The sequence below is a fragment of the Bufo gargarizans genome, chromosome 6 (genome assembly GCF_014858855.1).
Source record: "Bufo gargarizans isolate SCDJY-AF-19 chromosome 6, ASM1485885v1, whole genome shotgun sequence".
In the NCBI taxonomy this organism is placed as follows: domain Eukaryota; kingdom Metazoa; phylum Chordata; class Amphibia; order Anura; family Bufonidae; genus Bufo; species Bufo gargarizans.
The window spans coordinates 37,362,488-37,379,173 of record NC_058085.1 but is presented as its reverse complement, the minus strand read 5'-3'; the positions used below and the strand labels follow the sequence as shown (position 1 = coordinate 37,379,173).

Here is a 16,686-nt window from a genome sequence, read left to right as displayed (position 1 = left end):
AGTGGAGGTACCACAGGGTCAGTATTGGGCCCCTTTTTAATATGTTTATTAATCATATAGTAGAGAGCACTTACAGGGAAGATTTTCAGTAATTACCGATGGTACTAAGCTCTGTAAGATAATAGAGACAGAGCAGGGTATGATATTACACAGGGATTTGGGGAAGCTGGGGGCTTGGGTGGAGATACAGCGAATAACATTTAATCTGGAAAAAATGAAGGTTGTGCACTTGTCAGAGGAAACAATGTACAAATATGTATAAAATAGTCAAACATTGGGTTAAACTGCCACTAAAAGACTTGGACAGGAAAACTGGACAGGAAAACGTACCTTTAGAGACCAATGCCAGACAGCGGCGGCCAAGGCAAGTAAAAGAACATAGTTTACCTCTATATAAATCACCAGCCAGACCACACATGGAATATTATGTACAATTTTGGGCATCTGTGTATAAGAAGGACATAGTGGAACTAGAGCAAGTGCAGAAGAGGCTGATCAAGGTAATTAAGGGGATGGGTTATCAAACTTGGGTTTAGCTACGAGGACCGCTTGGGGCAAACTAATTTTAATGTACATCAACAGAGACTACAGAAATCTTTCTAATGACACACCTAGACCTGTGTCCATGACAAGTGGACATCCTCAAGGTCTAGAGGAAAACTTTCTACAGCAACATAGAAGAGGATTCTTTACTGTAAGAGCATTGAGACTATGGAGCTCGGAGGTTGGGATGGCTGATTCATTGTATAGGTTCAGCACAGGTCTGGATCTGGATGACTTTCATGAATGTCAAATTGATGAGTGTATGCTAGATTTTTAGAGATGGGGCATTGATCCAGGGAGTTATTCTAATTCAAAGTTTGAAAGAAATTTCCTCCCTTAATAAGGGGTAATTGGCATGTGAATTATAGGAGCTTTTGCCTTCCTCTGAATCTACACCGTAGGATTATCAGCTGGAATTTTAAGCTTTATAAACTATGTATTCGTGTATTTTGGAATCCTTTGAATTTTCATGAATTTTAAGGAGTGTTGCGTGACCAGGTTCTTTGAAAGCCGATCCATGAAATCTCAGAATAGTAAGTATATTACACACTTTCTTCTACAGGTGTGTGACCTGTAATTATGATGGCTTTGGGGGGCCCGATGGGTCCCAGAAAACCCCCTTTAAACCATAAAATAATAACTTTCTACAACACCACTAGAGGGAGCTGAAGAGCATTCTGCATACTGTTATACTTCTAAGCTCAGTGTTATTACTATAGATACTTTATAGGGTTCATTAGGTTTATAGGACCCATGGCCACCTATGCAAACGGTCTCCATACTATAACCGGGGGGAAAACTCTGACCACACTGAAGGGGCCACAGTAAACCATATCCTCTTAAGACATGTCCATCACATCATGTTCTTTCAGAAACTGCAAACCACTTAAAAAAGTTTTCAACAGATATAAAACTTTCCAGTAAATGCAGCTATTATATTAAGAGGTCTTACCCAACGAACCTTAATTGATTAATAATTTCATGTGTTCTCCAGCTGGGATGGATGATAAATAAAAGTGCTGGAAAGGAACCAATGTTTGACTTATTCCCAACGCACCATATATTTTAATTAACCGTGAAGAGGCTAAGGTGCCCCCCCATCCTCCTTCTCCAATAAACTAATATATTAACACAGCCCTGACAAGCTAATTAAGCCAGTTTTACAGCACCTATCTGTTGGAGGTAGGAAAGGCCGGCCAGGACCTGTCTACTGATGCACTGATCTGATTAAAAAATAATTACTGCCAGGGACGGAGCAAGAAGTTAATTAAAATAATAAAGTGTAACATTATTGAAAATGGTTAATTCCGCTACATTCTCTTGACTTACATGATGGATACACGAAGAACTGATGCTGAGAGAAAGGGAGGAAAGTGCTCAAGTGATGACACCTGCAATATGCTACATCCGACTAGATTAGACTTACTGTGAGATCCATCAGACTTATTATAGGTTTTGAAAAGCCTACAAAAAATGTAAAGTAAGATCCATAAACAAAAATATAACTAACAAAATACTAGACCTATATGAATGATTGTAATCATATATAACTGCAAAAAAAATGCTCATCTGTACAAAATATGACTACTATACTACTAGCTCAAAAGGTACAAGTATATAACTACTATAATACTGCCTCCTATGTACAAGAATATAACTACTATATCACTGTCTCCTGTGTACAAGAATATAACTACTATAATACTGACTCCTATGTACAAGTATATAACTACTATAATACTGCCTCCTATGTACAAGAATATAACTACTATAATACTGTTCCTATGTACAAGAATATAACTACTATAATACTGCTCCTATGTACAAGAATATAACTACTATAATACTGCTCCTATGTACAAGAATATAACTACTATAATACTGCTCCTATGTACAAGAATATAACTACTATAATACTGCTCCTATGTACAAGAATAGAACTACTATAATACTGCTCCTATGTACAAGAATATAACTACTATAATACTGCTCCTATGTACAAGAATAGAACTACTATAATACTGCTCCTATGTACAAGAATAGAACTACTATAATACTGCTCCTATGTACAAGAATATAACTACTATAATACTGCTCCTATGTACAAGAATATAACTACTTTAATACTGCATTCTATAGACAAGAATATTACTATTATAATACTGCCTTCTATGTACAAAAATATAACTACTATAATGCTGCTCCTATGTACAAGAATATAACTACTATAATACTGCCTCCTATGTACAAGAATATAACTACTATAATACTGCCTCATATGTACAAGAATATAACTACTATAATACTGCTTGTCGAGATTCGAACCCGTGACCAGCCACATCCCAGGCGGTAGCCCTGCTTACTAGGCTACCATCCTCTCTGTACGGCATACATATTAGGACATCGTCAGACATCATCCACAACTCCATCCTCCGTCAGGCAAAACTCCATCAGCCCTCAGACATCAGACAAAACTCCGTCCTCCGTCAGGCAAAACTCCATCAGACATCAGACAAAACTCCGTCCTCCGTCAGACAAAACTCCATCAGACCTCAGACATCAGACAAAACTCCGTCCTCCATCAGGCAAAACTCCATCAGACCTCAGACATCAGACAAAACTCCGTCCTCCGTCACCCAAAACTCCATCAGACCTCAGACATCAGACAAAACTCCGTCCTCCGTCACCCAAAACTCCATCAGACCTCAGACATCAGACAAAACTCCGTCCTCCGTCACCCAAAACTCCATCAGACCTCAGACATCAGACAAAACTCCGTCCTCCGTCAGGCAAAACTCCATCAGACATCAGACAAAACTCCGTCCTCCGTCAGACAAAACTCCATCAGCCCTCAGACATCAGACAAAACTCCGTTCTCCGTCACCCAAAACTCCATCAGACCTCAGACATCAGACAAAACTCCGTCCTCCGTCACCCAAAACTCCATCAGACCTCAGACATCAGACAAAACTCCGTCCTCCATCAGGCAAAACTCCATCAGACCTCAGACATCAGACAAAACTCCATCAGACCTCAGACATCAGACAAAACTCCGTCCTCCGTCAGGCAAAACTCCATCAGACCTCAGACATCAGACAAAACTCCGTCCTCCATCAGGCATCAGCCAAAACTCCGTCCTCCCTAACTCAAAATACGCCCTACTACACACACTATTCACCTGACGGAGCTGCTAGCTGCTGGAGAGGCAAAGGACCTGTGATGACGTCATGACCATGTGACGAGTCACATGTGTGGGAGGGGTCAGACGTACACAGCAGCTGGTAGAGTGTACAGAACAGTAGCCATCAAATAGAGCTCTGTACTAGAGATGTGTGTGTAACCTGCATGTAGCAGAGCTGTGTACTGTGTTACAGAGATGTATGTGTAACCTGCAGGTAGCAGATCTGTATGTGTAACCTGCAGGTAGCAGGGCTGTGTACTGTGTAGCAGATCTGTATGTGTAACCTGCAGGTAGCAGAGCTGTGTACTGTGTAGTAGATCTGTATGTGTAACCTGCATGTAGCAGAGCTGTGTACTGTGTTACAGAGATGTATGTGTAACCTGCAGGTAGCAGAGCTGTGTACTGTGTTACAGAGATGTATGTGTAACCTGCATGTAGCAGAGTGGTGTACTGTGTTATAGAGATGTATGTGTAACCTGCAGGTAGCAGATCTGTATGTATAACCTGCAGGTAGCAGAGCTGTGTACTGTGTAGCAGATCTGTATGTGTAACCTGCAGGTAGCAGAGCTGTGTACTGTGTAGTAGATCTGTATGTGTAACCTGCATGTAGCAGAGCTGTGTACTGTGTTACAGAGATGTATGTGTAACCTGCAGGTAGCAGAGCTGTGTACTGTGTAGCAGATCTGTATGTGTAACCTGCAGGTAGCAGAGCTGTGTACTGTGTAGCAGATCTGTATGTGTAACCTGCATGTAGCAGAGCTGTGTACTGTGTAGCAGAGCTGTATGTGTAACCTGCATGTAGCAGAGCTGTGTACTGTGTAGCAGTGCTGTATGTGTAACCTGCATGTAGCAGTGCTGTGTACTGTGTAGCAGAGCTGTATGTGTAACCTGCATGTAGCAGTGCTGTGTACTGTGTAGCAGAGCTGTATGTGTAACCTGCATGTAGCAGAGCTGTGTACTGTGTTACAGAGATGTATGTGTAACCTGCAGGTAGCAGAGCTGTGTACTGTGTAGCAGATCTGTATGTGTAACCTGCATGTAGCAGAGCTGTGTACTGTGAAGCAGAGCTGTATGTGTAACCTGCATGTAGCAGAGCTGTGTACTGTGTAGCAGTGCTGTATGTGTAATCTGCATGTAGCAGAGCTGTGTACTGTGTAGCAGAGCTGTATGTGTAACCTGCATGTAGCAGAGCTGTGTACTGTGTAGCAGAGCTGTATGTGTAACCTGCATGTAGCAGTGCTGTGTACTGTGTAGCAGAGCTGTATTTGTAACCTGAATGTAGCAGAGCTGTGTACTGTGTAGCAGAGCTGTATGTGTAATCTGCATGTATCAGAGCTGTGTCCTGTGTAGCGGAGCTGTATGTGTAACCTGCATGTAGCAGGCTGTGTACTGTGTTACAGGGATGTATGTGCAACCTGCATGTAGCAGTGCTGTGTACTGTGTTACAGAGATGTGTGTGTAACCGCATGTAGCAGAGCTTTTTACTGTGTAACAGAGATGTGTGTGTAACCTGGGAACTATAAAAAAGTGTAAAATAAAACAAAAAAATTCAGATCACCCCCCTTTTCCCAAAATGAAAATAAAAAAAAATAAAAAAATACACATCATGGGTGTCGCAATGTGTAAAAACACCCATTGTATAAAAATATATTCCCCATACGGCAAACGGCAAAACAGAAGAAAAAAAAGAGTCCAAATGTCCGATTCGCCGTTTTTGGTCGCTTCATTTGCTACAAAAATGTAAATAAAAAGCGATCAAAAAGTCTTAAACACCCCAGAATGGTATCAGTGAAAAGTTCAGATTGCCCCGCAAAAAATGAGCCCCCACCCAGCGCCGTACACATAATTACAAAAAAGTTATAGAGCTCAAAATATGACGACAAAAAAAAAAAATCAGATTCTGTAAATCTCCTGTCACTCCGAGTTACTCAGAATTGGTAACCCTAATTAATAAATACATGCAACATGAATGCATATATGCCGCTTCACACAGATCACAAGTGTTAGGCCTCTTGCACATGAACGTTGTTGGTCCATTCCGTGCATTGGGGACAGCAATTTGCAGTCCCCAATGCACGGGCAACGTGCGTGCAGCAGCCGGGACAGATCCAGACCCATTCAACTTGAATAGGTCCGTGAATATGTTCTACTTTTTTGCTGTGCGGAGGCACGGCCAGAAACACCACGGAAGCACTCTGTAGTGCTTCTGTGGGGATCCGATCCGTGTTTCTGTTCCGTTCAAGTGAATGGGTCGACATCACGGATGCGGGATGCACACGGCTGGTGCCCTGTGTATTGCGGAGTATGTGGGCCACAATACAACTACAGGCACACAGCGACCATGTGCAAGAGGCCTTACAAAGATGGGATTTAAGGTGCACATCCTCTTGTGCTTCCCATATTCCACAGATTTATATCACACAGCTACTTACAGTTGTGGGAGGAGCTAAGCGAGGAACAGAATAGGCATGCCTACGGACTGTCCTAGATCAACTGGCTGGAGTGTGCCCGGCGCCAGTGACGAGGTACGGCCTGAATAGTGGGCCACCTAGGAGGAGAGTATGAGAAAAGGGGATGGGAGGGAGGGGCAACAACGGGCGCCCTCCTGCTTGTAGGAGGGGGTTTATAAAGGGGGAGCACGCTCCTCCCACAATTACAGGCTGCAAGCAGCCTTCAACATTTGTGGGAGGAGCTAAGCGAGGAACAGAATAGGCATGCCTACGGACTGTCCTAGATCAACTGGCTGGAGTGTGCCCGGCGCCAGTGACGAGGTACGGCCTGAATAGTGGCCAAAGAGAACTGGTACGTAGCAGGGAGTGAAGCATTAATTGAAGCATAGTGTGAACTAATGCCAAAGATCAAAAGGCTCTGGAGATCTCCGCCCGTGGATTCGGAATGTACTTTGTGAAGCCGGACGACCGCCAACGACCCATCTTGCGGATGACATGCGCCGGCACCCGATGACTTGATGCTGCGGATGCGGCCCCTAGCAGAAGGAGTGCCTGGATGTCGTGCTAGGCATGAACCCAGCCCTGCGGCCAGGGTACGGATGTTGACATAAACAGGGTTTAAGGCAGGTGCCTACCGTTGATCGGGAGCCCCGGGTCGTCTAGAGCGGAAAATCGGAGGGAGGCCAGGAGCTCCTGGAGCACCTTGGCGGAACACCAACAGTCGGCCGTAGGGAAGAACTCTACCTCGGTGGGAGGACCAGCCAGATTGGACTCGGTGGCCGGGATGGACCGTATGAAGTGGACCAAATTCCAGGCGAGATGTTGCCTGAGCAGGGTCGCTCGGTTGACCGTGCCGCAGGTGAACTCCCCCGGTCCAAGAGCCCGTGGAACCCTAGGTACATGGCTGCTTGGTGATGATGCTTGCTGAGTGCCCAAGGGAGACCGTTTAGGCCTACGGCCAATCTGCAGAAAGCTAGCCCGACACTGGTTGCCTACGCACCTTGTCCGCCGCGCTAACCCTGGGGGTGGCTTTGAAGGCCTAATACGAAACGGATTTGGCGGAGGGGTCCCCGAGCACCCAACGGTATTGAATGCCGGCCAATACAGCTTGATGGTGTTGAATGACAGGTGGCGGTGCGTGTGGTAATGGGCTATGGAAGCCACTGGTTACCGCTGAAACCCTGAGCGTTCCAGGCAAATAACGGATCCTGAGCGATTCAGGCAACTGCGTACAACCTGTGGGACCAAAAGACCTGAGCGATTCAGGCAAAAGCGAACCACCTGTGGGACACAGACCTGAGCGATCCGGGAATATGTAACCTGAGAAATCAAGGAAAACACACAACCTGAAAACTGCCAACCTGGAGACAGGAAACAAAACCTGAGTGATTCCGGAAAATACGTGACCTGGGTGAATCAGGAAAACATACCACCTGGCGATACTGGCAACCTGCAAGACAGAAAGATACAAAACCTGAGCGATTCAGGGAAATGTAACCTGAGTGACTTGGGAACATACATAACCCGAGCGACACAGACAACATGAACCCGGGCGATTCTGGAACATAAACCCGAGGAACTCAGGAATACACATGAACCCGAGCGACCCAGGGAAATGCATGGACCTGAGTGATCCAGGAAACACGTGAACCGCGCGACTCCGGGAATTAGACCTGGGTGAATGGGCAAAAAACGTGCATTTGAGCTAATCCGGAAAAACATGAAACCTGAGAATCAGCAGGAAACAGAGAAGAACATGGTATAGAAAGGATTGCAACCTACCGAATCAACGGACACTGCTGCCGAGTCTCCGGCGATAACCGCAGACCTGGAAAGGTGGCTCGTGATGAATGAAGGAAGGCTCTGAGCTTTGGAGAGGCATCACGCCGCCACTCGGCTGGAACCTACCTGAAACCCGGCCCGTGGCGTGACGGGGCATGGAGGAGCCCTGCGATATAACTGAGGATGGATCGACATTCCGGTGGGCTGAGGCCCTGCTTACAAGAAAAATAAGCTTGCGTCGGTGCGAGACCCGGAGAGAGGTGCGATCTGGTGGCACTGGAAAGAGGTGATGGAGAACCGGGATGCAGCCTGGGCGTCATGGCCAACTGCTGGGTGACCCTGGACAGCCAGCATCAGAGCCTGAAGTCGCGCAGCATGCAACAAACCTGCGGAAACAAAATCCAGACACACAGGACACGAATCGGGTACCCAGGAACCAGCCGGACGTTGCTGAACCAATCCCTGAGCATTACAGGCTGACGCATGGAACCTGCGAAAATCGGGCGATGCACTGCCTCCTGAGCGGTTCAGGCGACATGGAATACCAAGCAACGCAGGCAATTATATGCATCTACATGAAGATGACGGACATCTGGGAGGGCCGGGCAGAACCTTGAATCTGGCTGGACCTGGCCACTACATACTCCCTGGGAGAGCCGGGAAAACAGAAGCCTGAGCGAATCAGGCCAACCTGACCTGTGTGCATCAGAGGAATACATAACTAGACTGTTCAGGAAAATATGCAACCTGGGAACAACCGACCTGGAAGAGGAAGGAAAACAAAACCTGCATCAGGGAGAACGCCACACCTGAGCGATTCAGGGAACACACCACACCTGAGTGATTCAGGGAACACACCACACCTGAGCGATTCAGGGAACACACCACACCTGAGCGATTCAGGGAACACCCACACCTGAGCGATTCAGGGAACACCACACCTGAGCGATTCAGGGAACACCACACCTGAGCGATTCAGGGAACACCACACCTGAGCGATTCAGGGAACCTTACCCCTAAGTGACTAAGGGAGGCATAACACCAGAGCGATTCAGGGACCTGGCCCCTGAGTCACTTAGGGAAGAATGACATGAGCGATAGAAAACATGACACCTGAATTGGAGAAACATAACCCTGAGGATTCAGGGAAGACATGACACATGTGGTTCCTGGGTAAAATGACACCTGTAACTTGGAGAAAAAGCCAGGGAAAACAAACCTGAATGATTCAGGGTAGACATGACCCCTGGGACCTGAGGAAAAACATGAGACCTGAGCGATTCAGGGATCTGGGAAGATGATACCTGGGTGATACAGGGAAACCATGATACTTACGTGTTTTAGTGAAGACATTGCCCCTGAACGATCCAGGGACGACCTCACACCCGAGCGATTCGGGGAAGACATTCGCACTTGGGCGATGCAGGGGGGAATGGGTCTGACCACGTAGAGGTGTTCGCTACTTACCTGAAAAAAACGGACCGTGCTACTGATCTCTGGGTGAGATGGAGACCTGTGGACGGGAGCTTGTGACAATAAATACGCTGCGTAGTGGCAAGGTGCACAGCAGGCCCGTGGCTGGGTTTTACCTGGACCAGGAGAAGATTTGGCGGAACGAACGCAGCTAGCTCGCAATCCTGGAGGCCGAGACCCTGTTATACGTGAAACAAGCTGGGTTTTGGACCGATACCCGGCGAGGGATGCGAACAGCTAGACCCCTGGGCAGGGAAGGGTGCGTGACCCTGACCCAAGGGAAACTTGGGCCGGAATCGGGTCCGGATGACCCAGGGAACACATGACACCCGGGTTTGTACTGCCCGTGGCACCTGACAACACGGGGAACACATGACCCCTGAACAACAGGGAACACATGAGCCCCGAACGCTTAGGAACACCAGGAGCTCGGCCAACCACGGAGATTCATGAAACCCGAGCGAACAGGGAACATATGACCCTGGACGAACCAGGAACACCCGGCCCCCGATTGACCCAGTGAACACGTGACACCAACATGAAGCTGGGCGGACATCATTCCTGAGTGATTTGGGAAAATATTACCTGAGTGATTCAGGGAGACCTCGCATTTGAGTGATTCAGGGAGACATTGCACCTGAGTGATTCAGGGAGACATTGCACCCGAGCGATTCAGGGAGACATTGCACCCGAGCGATTCAGGGAGACATTGCACCCGAGCGATTCAGGGAGACATTGCACCCGAGCGATTCAGGGAGACATTGCACCCGAGCGATTCAGGGAGACATTGCACCCGAGCGATTCAGGGGGACATTGCACCCGAGCGATTCAGGGGGACATTGCATCTGAGCGATTCAGGGGGACATTGCACCTGAGCGATTCAGGGAGACATTACACCTGAGCGATTCAGGGAGACATTACACCTGAGCGATTCAGGGAGACATTACACCTGAGCGATTCAGGGAGACCTTACACCTGAGCGATTCAGGGAGACATTACACCTGAGCGATTCAGGGAGACATTACACCTGAGCGATTCAGGGAGACATCACACCTGAGCGATTCAGGAAGACATTACATTGAGCGATTCAGGAAGACACCACAGCTGGGTGATTCAGGAAGACATTGCCCCCTGAGCGAATCAGGGCGGCATTACCCCTGAGACCAGGTAGCCCAGCACCGGAGATGTGGAACTGGGAACGGCCCCCCCCCCCTTTTTTTTTTTTTTTTTCTTCCATTTAATTTAACCCAGCAGTGCAAGAGTTAACCATCAGCTGAAATTTTTTTTTTTTTTTTTTTTTTTTAACCCAGCAGTGCGAGGGTTAAATGTGAGAACAAGCTGCAGCACTTAACTTGATTATTTATTTCCCATATTCAACCCAGCAGTGCGAGGGTTAAATGTGAGCCCGAGCTGCAGAACTTCATTCTTCATTTATTAAAGGTGACTGCCGCAGGCCGGCACTTGGACGCCGGGAGCCGCCAATGCCGGCGCTCCCGACCCCGCAATGGCTTAGTCACCTGGGGAGGGAACAACAAACAAAATTTTCGCCGGCTGAGGGGCGAATCCCCAACACAGCACCCCAGCCATGCTGAAATAACGGCCCGGGTTGCCGTAACATGTCCCTGCCAGCTGACCAGCTTCCCCGCCCTCCCCCCGCCCCTCAGGCGGAGCGGCATCCCGTGACGCCGAGCGCCAGAGGAATAGCACGAGGTGCGGGGGGCGGGGAGGCCCGCGATGAACACAGATCGGGCTGCAACGGCAGCCAGAGCGGGGCCGACGGGCAAGCGCTGCCGAGCCCAAGGAACGAGGTGCCGGTGGCGGCGCGCCTGGCCAGCCGCAGAGCGGCTATACTCACCACAGGGAATGCTGCTGGAACCGGAGACACACTGACGCGGCGACCGGAAGTGATGTCAGGCGCTGGGCTGCTGCTCATTCACGAAAAGTAGGCAACAACGGGCGCCCTCCTGCTTGTAGGAGGGGGTTTATAAAGGGGGAGCACGCTCCTCCCACAATTACAGGCTGCAAGCAGCCTTCAACATTTGTGCTGATAAGTTTACATACCCTTGCAGAATTTATGATTTCTTAAAGGGGTATTCTCATCTTCCCTTTTTCATACTTACCTTCCTTGAGCGTGACGTTCACTTCCTGTATTCTTCTCCCGGCCGGGCCGCGCTTGCGCAGAAGACTGAAGATTCTCTCCCGGCCGGGCCGCGCAATGTCCTGAACGCGCACAGCGCCGCGCATGTGCCATGGTGACTTATTCCTGGCCTGTATAGTACAGAGTCGGCGTGCGCATTCGCGGCTCTGTACTATACTGGCCAGGAAGAAGTCATCATGGCGCATGCGCAGCGGCATGCGCGTTCAGGACATTGCGCGGCCCAGCCGGGAGAGAATTTTCCGTCTTCTGCGCAAGCGTGGCCCGGCTGGATTCGACAGGAGAGGTGGCCGTAACCAGGGGAGACCAAAGACAACGATCTGGTAAGAGGGGACTTATTTTCTAAAAAAGGATGGGAATTGGGTAATAAAATGTATTTAGAAAAATTATCACTGTCAAATCATTAACAGATTTAAGAGTGATCATTAAGATGAGAATACCCCTTTAACCATTGTTCAGAGAATATGATTGATACCACAGACACTTCTCTCTCGCTCGTGGTTAGTGGTCGGCTGAAGCCATTTATGTCAAACAACGGTGTTTACTCTTTATAAATCATAATCACAACACAAACTCCCCAAATGACCCTGATCAGAAGTTTACACACCCCAGTTATTAATACCATGTATTGCCCCCTTTAGCATCAATGACAGCTTGAAGTCTTTTGTGGTAGTTATGGATGAGGGTCTTTATTTTCTCAGATGGTAAAACTGCCCATTCTTCCTGTTGAAAAAAAAAAGCAATTCCACCACAGTTTTACGTGATTTCTATTTACGACATTCGATGTGCGATAAAACTGACTGGTTACTTTTATTCTACAGGTCAGATCGAATCCGGCAATACCTTATATGTATAGTTTTTCTTGCGTTTTAATAGTGTTAAAAAAATAAAAATATCCAATTTTTTTTGTCGCCATATTTTGAGCCCCATAACTTTTTTGTAATTATGTGTACATAGCTGGATGGGGGCTCATTTTTTGCGGGGCAATCTAAACTTTTTACTGATACCATTCTGGGGTGTTTAAGACTTTTTGATCACTTTTTATTTACATTTTTGTAGCAAATGAAGTGACCAAAAACGGCGAATCGGACATTTGGACTCTTTTTTTTTCTGTTTTGCTGTTTGCCGTATGGGGAATATATTTTTATACAATGGGCGTTTTTACACATTGCGAAACCCATGATGTGTCTTTTATTTTAATTTTGGGAAAAGGGGGGTGATCTGAATATTTATGTTTTTTTTTTACACTTTTTTATAGTTCCCAGGTTACACACACATCTCTGTAACACAGTACACAGCTCTGCTACATGCGGTTAGACAAACTGCTCTATATACACAGTACACAGCTCTGCTACCTGCAGGTTGCACATACATCCCTGTAACACAGTACACAGCTCTGCTACATGCAGGTTACACATACAGCTCTGCTACACAGTACACAGCACTTCTACATGCAGGTTACACACACATCTCTGTAACACAGTACACAGCTCTGCTACATGCTGTTACACACACTGCTCTATATACACAGTACACAGCTCTGCTACATGCAGGTTACACATACAGCTCTGTAACACAGTACGCAGCCTGCTACATGCAGGTTACACATACAGCTCTTTAACACAGTACACAGCTCTGCTACGTGCAGGTTACACATACATCTCTGTAACACAGTACACAGCTCTGCTACATGCAGGTTACACATACAGCTCTGCTACACAGTACACAGCACTTCTACATGCAGGTTACACACACATCTCTGTAACACAGTACACAGCTCTGCTACATGCTGTTACACACACTGCTCTATATACACAGTACACAGCTCTGCTACATGCAGGCTACACACACATCTCTGTAACACAGTACACATCTCTGCTACACAGTACACAACACTGCTACCTGCAGGTTGCACATACATCCCTGTAACACAGTACACAGCTCTGCTACATGCAGGTTACACATACAGATCTGCTACACAGTACACAGCTCTGCTACCTGCAGGTTGCAGATACATCTCTGTAACACAGTACACAGCTCTGCTACATGCAGGTTACACATACAGCTCTGATACACAGTACACAGCACTGCTACATGCAGGTTACACATACAGCTCTGCTACACAGTTCACAGCTCTGCTACATGCAGGTTACACATACAGCTCTGCTACACAGTACACAGCTCTGCTACATGCAGGTTACACATACAGATCTGCTACACAGTACACAGCTCTGCTACCTGCAGGTTACACGTACATCTCTGTAACACAGTACACAGCTCTGCTACATGCAGGTTACACATACATCTCTGTAACACAGTACACAGCTCTGCTACATGCAGGTTACACATACAGATCTACTACCTGCAGGTTACACATACATCTCTGTAACACAGTACACAGCTCTGCTACATGCAGGTTACACACACATCTCTAGTACAGAGCTCTATTTGATGGCTACTGTTCTGTACACTCTACCAGCTGCTGTGCACATCTGACCCCTCCCACACATGTGACTCGTCACATGGTCATGACGTCATCACAGGTCCTTTGCCTCTCCAGCAGCTAGCAGCTCCGTCAGGTGAAGAGTGTGTGTAGTAGGGCGTATTTTGAGTTAGGGAGGACGGAGTTTTGTCTGATGTCTGAGGGAGGACAGAGTTTTAGCTGAAGTCTGAGGTCTGATGGAGTTCTGCCTGACGGAGGACGGAGTTTTGTCTGATGTCTGAGGTCTGATGGAGTTTTGGGTGACTGAGGACGGAGTTTTGTCTGATGTCTGAGGTCTGATGGAGTTTTGGGTGACGGAGGACGGAGTTTTGTCTGATGTCTGAGGTCTGATGGAGTTTTGTCTGACGGAGGACGGAGTTTTGTCTGATGTCTGATGGAGTTTTGCCTGATGGAGGACGGAGTTTTGTCTGATGTCTGAGGTCTGATGGAGTTTTGTCTGACGGAGGACGGAGTTTTGTCTGATGTCTGAGGGCTGATGGAGTTTTGCCTGACGGAGGACGGAGTTTTGTCTGATGTCTGAGGTCTGATGGAGTTTTGTCTGATGTCTGAGGTCTGATGGAGTTTTGTCTGACGGAGGACGGAGTTTTGTCTGATGTCTGATGGAGTTTTGCCTGACGGAGGACGGAGTTTTGTCTGATGTCTGAGGGCTGATGGAGTTTTGCCTGACGGAGGATGGAGTTGTGGATGATGTCTGACGATGTCCTAATATGTATGCCGTATCTCTGGACATTCCTCCCTGAAACCTATTATGTAACCTCAGTCTTGCCAAGCCTTGCTCATCACCCTTGATTCCCCACACCTGGTACTTCCCTATATAAGTCCAGCCCCTTGCACTCTAGCTTGCTGATTATTGAGCTCCTGAGCCTTGATCAAGCTTCTCCTCATCTGCTGCTCTTGCTACTTCTTGAAGTCCACTGCTGACCAGGAATTGCCTACCGACTACTCTTCTGCTTTGTCCCTACCTACTGAACTGCTACCACCGTTGCCATCCGGATTGTCTGACCACGCTTACTGCCGCCTGCCCTGACCCACCGCCTGCCTACCGAATACGCCTCTGCCAGACTTCCTGCACCTACTACCTGCCTGTGGTCCTTGCCACTGGGCTCCACTCCTACCTCCAGCCAGAGGTCCTCTGACTCAGGTGAGCCTGTAGGACTGTTACACTGCTCCTATGTACAAGAATATAACTACTATAAAACAGCCTCCTATGTACAAGAATACAAACCGGATTCCAAAAAAGTTGGGACACTATACAAATCGTAAATAAAAACTGAATGCAATGATGTGGAGATGGCAAATGTCAATATTTTATTTGTAATAGAACGTAGATGACAGATCAAAAGTTTAATCCGAGTAAATGTATCATTTTAAAGGAAAAATACGTTGATTCAAAATTTCACGGTGTCAACAAATCCCCCAAAAGTTGGGACAAGTAGCAATAAGAGGCTGGAAAAAGTACATTTGAGCATAACGAAGAGCTGGAAGACCAATTAACACTAATTAGGTCAATTGGCAACATGATTGGGTATAAAAAGAGCTTCTCAGAGTGGCAGTGTCTCTCAGAAGCCAAGATGGGTAGAGGATCACCAATTCCCACAATGTTGCGCAGAAAGATAGTGGAGCAATATCAGAAAGGTGTTACCCAGCGATAAAATTGCAAAGACTTTGCATCTATCATCATCAATTGTGCATAACATCATCCGAAGATTCAGAGAATCTGGAACAATCTCTGTGCGTAAGGGTCAAGGCCGTAAAACCATACTGGATGCCCGTGATCTCCGGGCCTTTAAACGACACTGCACCACAAACAGGAATGCTACTGTAAAGGAAATCACAGAATAGGCTCAGGAATACTTCCAGAAACCATTGTCAGTGAACACAATCCACCGTGCCATCTGCCGTTGCCAGCTGAAACTCTACAGTGCAAAGAAGAAGCAATTTCTAAGCAAGATCCACAAGCTCAGGCGTTTTCACTGGGCAAGGGATCATTTAAAAAAGAGTGTGGCAAAATGGAAGACTGTTCTGTGGTCAGACGAGTCACGATTCGAAGTTCTTTTTGGAAATCTGGGACTCCATGTCATCCGGACCAAAGAGGACAAGGACAACCCAAGTTGTTATCCACGCTCAGTTCAGAAGCCTGCATCTCTGATGGTATGGGGTTGCATGAGTGCGTGTTGCATGTCAGGAAAGGCACCATCAATGCAGAAAAATATATTCAGGTTCTAGAACAACATATGCTCCCATCCAGACGTCATCTCTTTCAGGGAAGACCCTGCATTTTTCAACAAGATAATGCCAGACCACATTCTGCATCAATCACAACATCATGGCTGCATGGGAGAAGGATCCGGGTACTTAAATGGCCAGTCTGCAGTCCAGATCTTTCACCTATAGAGAACTGTCACAACCAGACAGCTGAGAAGCTCTGACAGAGGCCTTTCAGAACCTCCTCCTTGAGTTCTCTTTGTTGTGCTGTTCAGTTCCTCATCTCGTTAGCCTCTCTCAGCTGTCATGGAGTTGGACTGATTGCATCCCTTTTAAATTCCGCCCCATAATGCATTACTGGGCGGCTTATACTACTTCCTGGAGTGTGTGTGCA

General features: G+C 47.1%; 1 protein-coding gene across 1 annotated transcript in view; it reads right to left on the bottom strand.

The window, feature by feature from the left end:
- LOC122941951 (tripartite motif-containing protein 16-like) overlaps window positions 1-16,686 on the bottom strand; it is a 46,545-nt gene that overhangs the window by 20,216 nt on the left and 9,643 nt on the right. The window lies entirely within an intron of this gene.